The sequence below is a fragment of the Scyliorhinus torazame genome, chromosome 23, assembly GCF_047496885.1.
Source record: "Scyliorhinus torazame isolate Kashiwa2021f chromosome 23, sScyTor2.1, whole genome shotgun sequence".
Classification (NCBI taxonomy): Eukaryota; Metazoa; Chordata; class Chondrichthyes; order Carcharhiniformes; family Scyliorhinidae; genus Scyliorhinus; species Scyliorhinus torazame.
The window spans coordinates 41,805,829-41,812,784 of NC_092729.1; the positions used below are offsets into that span (position 1 = coordinate 41,805,829).

At 48.2% G+C, this 6,956-nt stretch overlaps 1 long non-coding RNA gene across 3 annotated transcripts; it reads right to left on the reverse strand.

Moving 5' to 3' along the window:
- Nucleotides 1–2,823: 2,823 nt before the first annotated feature.
- On the reverse strand, nt 2,824–6,185 carry LOC140399597 (uncharacterized). 3 transcript variants are annotated; one of them, XR_011937750.1, is made up of 4 exons: nt 6,076–6,185; nt 5,395–5,528; nt 4,953–5,059; nt 2,824–2,950 (listed from the first exon to the last, which is right to left on the reverse strand). It is a non-coding gene; the product is annotated as an uncharacterized lncRNA (long non-coding RNA). The 3 variants fall into 3 exon arrangements; XR_011937752.1 differs by lacking the exon at nt 6,076–6,185 and adding an exon at nt 5,726–5,820; XR_011937751.1 differs by lacking the exon at nt 6,076–6,185 and adding an exon at nt 5,618–5,714.
- Between the last annotated feature and the right edge of the window lie 771 nt (nt 6,186–6,956).

Genomic DNA, 6,956 nt, shown 5'->3' on the forward strand with positions numbered 1-6,956 from the left:
GAGAGGCTGAGAGGGAGAGAGAGGCTGAGAGGGAGAGAGAGGCTGAGAGGGAGAGAGAGGCTGAGAGGGTGAGAGAGGCTGAGAGGGAGAGAGGCTGAGAGGGAGAGAGAGACATAGAGCGAGAGAGAGGCTGAGAGGGAGAGAGGCTGAGAGGGAGAGAGAGACTGAGAGGGTGAGGGAGACTGAGAGGGAGAGAGAGGCTGAGAGGGAGAGAGACTGAGAGGGTGAGAGAGGCTGAGAGGGCGAGAGACTGAGAGGGTGAGACTGAGGGAGAGAGAGACTGAGAGGGAGAGAGAGACTGAGAGGGAGAGACTGAGAGGGTGAGAGACTGAGAGGGAGATAGAGAGAGAGGGAGAGACTGAGAGGGAGGGAGAGATTGAGAGGGTGAGAGATTGAGAGGGAGGGAGAGGCTGAGAGGGGGAGAGACTGAGAGGGAGAGAGAGAGACTGAGAGGGAGAGAGACTGAGAGCGTGAGAGATTGAGAGGGAGGGAGAGGCTGAGAGGGGGAGAGACTGAGAGGGAGAGAGAGAGGGAGAGACTGAGAGGGAGGGAAAGACTGAGAGGGTGAGAGACTGAGAGGGAGAGAGACTGAGAGGGAGAGAGAAGCTGAGAGGGAGAGAGACTGAGAGGGAAAGAGAGGCTGAGAGGGACTGAGAGGCTGAGAGGGATAGAGAGACTGAGAGGGAGAGGCTGAGAGGGAGAGGCTGAGAGGGAGACAGAGACTGAGAGGGTGAGAGAGGCTGAGAGGGAGAGGGACTGAGAGGGAGAGAGAGACTGAGAGGGAGAGAGATTGAGAGGAAGAGAGAGGTTGAGAGGGAGAGAGGCTGAGAGGGAGAGAGAGGCTGAGAGGGAGAGAGAGGCTGAGAGGGTGAGAGACTGAGAGGGAGAGAGGCTGAGAGGGAGAGAGATACATAGAGGGAGAGAGAGGCTGAGAGGGAGAGAGGCTGAGAGGGAGAGAGAGGCTGAGAGGGTGAGGGAGACTGAGAGGGAGAGAGAGGCTGAGAGGGAGAGAGACTGAGAGGGTGAGAGAGGCTGAGAGGGCGAGAGACTGAGAGGGTGAGACTGAGAGGGAGAGAGAGACTGAGAGGGAGAGAGAGACTGAGAGGGAGAGACTGAGAGGGAGAGAGAGAGAGAGGGAGAGACTGAGAGGGTGAGACTGAGAGGGAGAGAGAGACTGAGAGGGAGAGAGACTGAGAGGGAGAGACTGAGAGGGTGAGAGACTGAGAGGGAGAGAGAGAGGGAGAGACTGAGAGGGAGGGAGAGATTGAGAGGGTGAGAGATTGAGAGGGAGGGAGAGGCTGAGAGGGAGAGAGACTGAGAGGGAGAGAGAGAGACTGAGAGGGAGAGAGACTGAGAGCGTGAGAGATTGAGAGGGAGGGAGAGGCTGAGAGGGGGAGAGACTGAGAGGGAGAGACTGAGAGGGAGGGAAAGACTGAGAGGGAGGGAAAGACTGAGAGGGTGAGAGACTGAGAGGGAGAGAGACTGAGAGGGAGAGAGAGGGTGAGAGACTGAGAGGGTGAGAGACTGAGAGGGAGAGAGAGACTGAGAGGGAGAGAGAGGCTGAGAGGGAGAGAGACTGAGAGGGTGAGAGAGACTGAGAGGGAGAGAGAGGCTGAGAGGGTGAGAGAGACTGAGAGGGTGAGAGACTGAGAGGGATGGAGAGACTGAGATGGTCACACACAGGAATCGAACAATCACTACCACAGCAAACTGAATTCAAATGGCCCCCTGTCAATTTCATTTCACCCTCACATTTAAATCTCGGCCTAAAACACAGGCTTTATTCCAGAATTATCCCCGCTTCAAGTTAAGGGACTATAATTCGAGATTACTTTACAGTCGATGGATTCATTATTAAAGTGACCCCACTGTTGTTTCATTTCCGGAATTCTGCAGGCAACTTGTGCACGGGGAGATCCCCAAAATGGTGACACTTTCCAAATTGAGTTCCGAGTTTCTGATGGTGGATTTCTCTCTCAGCGGCTATGAGATCTGGCTGAATATCCCGTCAGTGCAGCAGGAAGGGTTCATTAACTCCCTCGTTCGCAACCACTCAAGTTTAAAACTTTAACATTCGAGACCTTCAAACCCACTTTGCAGTCTGTGAGCTATTTCATTGTTTTTTTTAAAGAAGTAGGGACTGTAGATTTATTTATTTATTTTTATAAATTTAGAGTGCCCAATTCATTTTTTCCAATTCAGGGACAATTCCGTGTGGCCAGTCCCCCGAGCCTGCACATCTTTGGGTTGTGGGGGTGAAACCCACGCAAACACTGGGAGAGCTATTTTATTGTAAGAGTTGTGGTCACTGTTGCTGAGTGAACAGCAAGATCCCAAAGCGGCAGCTATCTGGACCTAACCGATGGGACACTGTCCGTCCTCCCTCCCCCCCTCACTCCTGCTGGGTGCCCCATTCCCCACTGCACCTAACAACCCCACCCCCACCGCCGTGTCATGTGTGGATTGGAACATCCCTGGAGAAGTCCCTTCAGTTTCTGAAAGAATTAAACTGCCTCTTAAAATGAAGAAAAACCTTTCTAAAACGAAATCCATTGGCACACAGAAAGATCCCAGAAGGTGCAGTCGGCAGTGTTGAGTGTCGTTTACATTTGCTACCAGGTTGCAGAGAGTGGCTGAAACCGTGAAATCCCCCCCCCCGCCCCCTACCCCCTCCCCCACCACAAATACCCGGGACGCTCAGAATTAATATAACCCCTGTTATTTTGGAACAAAATTAGACAGCTTCATATTCCAGATTTGTATTTTACTCTTTGCCGCCCACCAAAGGGTTAATGTGTTTGTGTCTGAGTGCAAGGCCGGGGCAGCAATAAAGAGACAACTCACGTGAGTGCGGCCTGTGGAGTAGGCCTCAGTCCATCCACTTGTCCTCTGGAGAATAGCCTTTGTCCAAACATTCCTGGTCGCATTGCAGTCTTCAAAGTTCAAATTCCTGGGAAAAAGAGGGAGAAAATTAACTAAAACGCAGGAAAATGTTTAAACTTGTAGCACAGCAAGAGGCCAAGATTTCCCCTCTCAGTCACACACACTCTCAGCAACATCCACCTACAATAATCTCAGTTATAAACCACAGAATAAAAATGATTGAGAGATAGTTCCCGCTTCCCTTGTGTTTCTCTTTCTCTCTCTCTCTCTCGCTATCTCATTCGGTCTCTCTATCCCTCTCATTCATATTTCTGTCTCCCTCGTTATCCCTCATCACCCTCCCAGCATTTATTTCTATTTATTTCCCTAATCAGGGTATCCCCAGAAAGATGTGATGAGACTCCCCATTGCAGTTTGTGGGGTGGTTTTCTTCGATTAAAGGTTTAAAGAGACACTAAAAAGCTGGAGAGAAATGGACAGATAGAGGCAGAAAGCAGGGGAGACAGAGAGAGAGAGAGAGGCAAGAATGGAAAGAAGACAGAAAGGGAGAGAAAGCCTCTCTTTTTCACGACCTCCCTCTCCCTCCACCCTCTCTTTCTTTCTCCTCTCCCTCTCTCTAATCTCCATTACCCCCCAGCCCCACACTCTTTCTGTACTCTCTCTCTCTTTCTCACTCTCATTCTAATAGTTGGGAAGGAGAAAGAAAGAGAGACAGTGTCACACACAGGAATCCAACATTCATAACCACAGCAAACTGAATTCAAATGACCTCCTGCAAATTTAATTTCACCCTCATACTTTACCAGGATGTTGCCTGGAATGGAGAGTAGGTCTTACGAGGAAAGGTTGAGGGTGCTAGGCCTTTTCTCATTAGAACGGAGAAGGATGAGTGGTGACTTGATAGAGGTTTATAAGATGATCAGGGGAATAGATAAGAGCAGACAGTCAGAGACTTTTTCCCCGGGTGGAACAAACCATTACAAGGTGACATAAATTTAAGGTGAAAGGTGGAAGATATAGGAGGGATGTCAGAGGTAGGTTCTTTACCCAGAGAGTAGTGGGGGCATGGAATGCACTGCCTGTGGAAGTAGTTGAATCGGAAACATTCGGGACCTTCAAGCAGCTATTGGATAGTTACATGGATTACGGTTAAATGATATAGTGTAGATTTATTTGTTCTTAAGGGCAGCACGGTAGCATTGTGGATAGCACAATTGCTTCACAGCTCCAGTGTCCCAGGTTCGATTCCGGCTTGGATCACTGTCTGTGCGGAGTCTGCACATCCTCCCCGTGTCTGCGTGGGTTTCCTCCGAGTGCTCCGGTTTCCTCCCACAGTCCAAAGATGTGCAGGTTAGGTGGATTGGCCATGAAAAATTGCCTTTAGTGTCCAAAATCGCCCTTTGTGTTGGGTGGAGGTGTTGAGTTTGGGTAGGGTGCTCTTTCCAAGAGCCGGTGCAGACTCAAAGGGCCGAATGGCCTCCTTCTGCACTGTAAATTCAATGATAATCTATGATTAATCTAGGACAAAGGTTCAGCACAACATTGTGGGCCGAAGGGCCTGTTCTGTGCTGTATTTTCTAAAAAAAAAACTTGTGTCTCGGCCTAAAACACAGGCTTCATTCCAGAATTATACCCGCTTCAAGTTAAGGGACTTTAATTCCGGGCAATCGAGATTACTTTACAGTCAATGGATTCATTTTAAAAGTGACCCCACTATCGTTAATTTTGTGAATTCTGCAGGCAACCTGGGCACAGGGAGAGCCCAACAAATGATGACCACTTTCAAAAGTGAGTTCAGAGTTTCTGATCTGAGATTTCTCTCGCTCTCTCTCCCAGATTGCAGAGATTGGCTGAAACAGTGAAATGCCCCACCCCCCCCCCATCCCCAGCATTCCCCCCCCCCCCCCCCACCCCTGGGACGCTCAGACTCAATATCACCCCTGTCATTTTGGAACAAAATTAGACAGCTTCATATTCCAGATTTGTATTTTACTCTTTGCCGCCCACCAAAGGGTTAATGTGTTTGTGTCTAAGTGCAAGGCCGGGGAGGCAATAAAGAGACAACTCACGTGAGTGCGGCCTGTGGAGTAGGCCTCAGTCCATCCACTTGTCCTTTGGAGAATAGCCTTTGTCCAAAGATTCCTGCTCACATTGCAGTCTTTCAAAATTCAAATTCCTGGGAAAAAGAGGGAGAAAATTAACTAAACCACTGGAAAAGATTGAAACTATTTAATACAGCGAGAGCCCAGGGTCCCCTTTTCAGTTTTACAACTCCTCAGCAACATCCGAATACAAATAAGTCACAGCTTTCAACCAGAGGTTAAAAAAGATTGAGAGACAATTAATACTCAAAATCTTTTTATTATCACAATTAGGCTTACATTAATACTGCAATGAAGTTACTGTGAAAATCCCCTTCTCTTGTGTTTCTTGCTGTCTCTCTGTACCTCTTATACATATTTATGTCTCCCTCCCTCACTCTCTTTGATCCCTCCAATATTAAAATTAAACCTCAGTCAGGGTAATAACCCGGGTGAAGCCTGCGGAACAGGCCTCAGCCAGCGCTCCCTCGGGAAGAATTCACACTCCCTCGTCCTCCTCACAGGATTCCCGACCTCCTTCCAGTTTTCCAAATAAAGATGCCTCTGGAGAAAAAAAGGAGATTAAATTGGTTATAAAGACAATAACAGGGACATTTAAAAAAAAATACAAAACAGCACAACAGGAGTCCAACATTTCCAATCTCGAGCCAATCAGCAACATGTCAACACCCAAAATGCACAGCTCAAAACAGAGAGATTGACACGCCCAGCGACACACACACACACACACACACACACACACACTGAAGCAGAGGGGTAATGTTTTCAGTGTCGTGGGTTTTTGGTTTGTGAACTGAAGTCCCTCAGACACAGATATATCCTCAGTGAGCTGTGAGCAGACTCCACCCCTAGTCTCTGCCATGTGTGGAATGTCTGTCTCAGAGGACAGCTCTCTATTGACATGTAAATGAGTGACAAGAGATGCTGATCTCCTTGCTGCTCAGCCCCACACACACAGAATGTGACTTCAGCTAAACCTTGGCCTTCCCCACACCAGTGTTGTTCACTGAGCAGGCCGGAAAAAATTGGATTAAATGTAATTATTAGGCAGGGACGTTCTTATTTTTTCTACCCAAGTGCATAACCTCACATTTATCCATGTTATACTGCATCTGCCACATCTCTCTCTCACTCACTCCCCTCCCAATAGGATTGAATCATAATTTAAAATAGAATTGGGAAATGATTAGAAACAGTTTGGACTAGAGATCTCTTCAGTGACCTGTGTGCAGACCCCACCCCCGACTTTCTGTCAGGAATGTCCCCCTCGGTGTGTTTCCTGTGTCTGCAAAGGTAACACTTGTCCTGTCTATGGTTATGTTAATTCAGCAGACAGCCACAGATTCACAATGTCCTGTCGTTATTTCTGTCTTTGTTTGACATTTGTTCCCTCTGAATTTCTGACATGTTGGGAATGACCATTCGCCTGTCGCCTGAGGAAGGCTTTCCATAGAATGAGTAAAAACCAGCAAGAAATCACAGAATGTGAGTTAAACACAACTTCATTCCTGCTTCCATTTAGAGAGAAGATTCCTGGCCAGACAAACAAAGCTCATTGCAAAGTTTCACTTCATATTTTACTTGTTGTTCACGGACAGATTTTTCACTGAAATCTTCTGATGTCAATTCCTGAGATTAGAATTTATAAAGAAACAATTTGCATTGAATGAAAACGGTCAGTTTGATAACCCAAATGTCCTGACTGCCTCACGTCCTGGCACCCTCACACCATCACACCCTCATGTCCCCTAACCCTCACATCCTGACCCACTCACGTCCCCGAAACCTCAGATCCTGACCCGCTGTGTACCTCTTTCTCTGTGTGTGTCCCTCACTCTCTCCGTGTGCCCACCTCTCTCTGTCCCTCTCTCCCTCTGTGTCCCTGTTGCTCTCAAAGTGTCCTCTCACTCTATCCCTCTCTTTCACTGTCTACCTCTTTCTCTCTGTGTCACTCTCTCTGTTGCCCTCTCC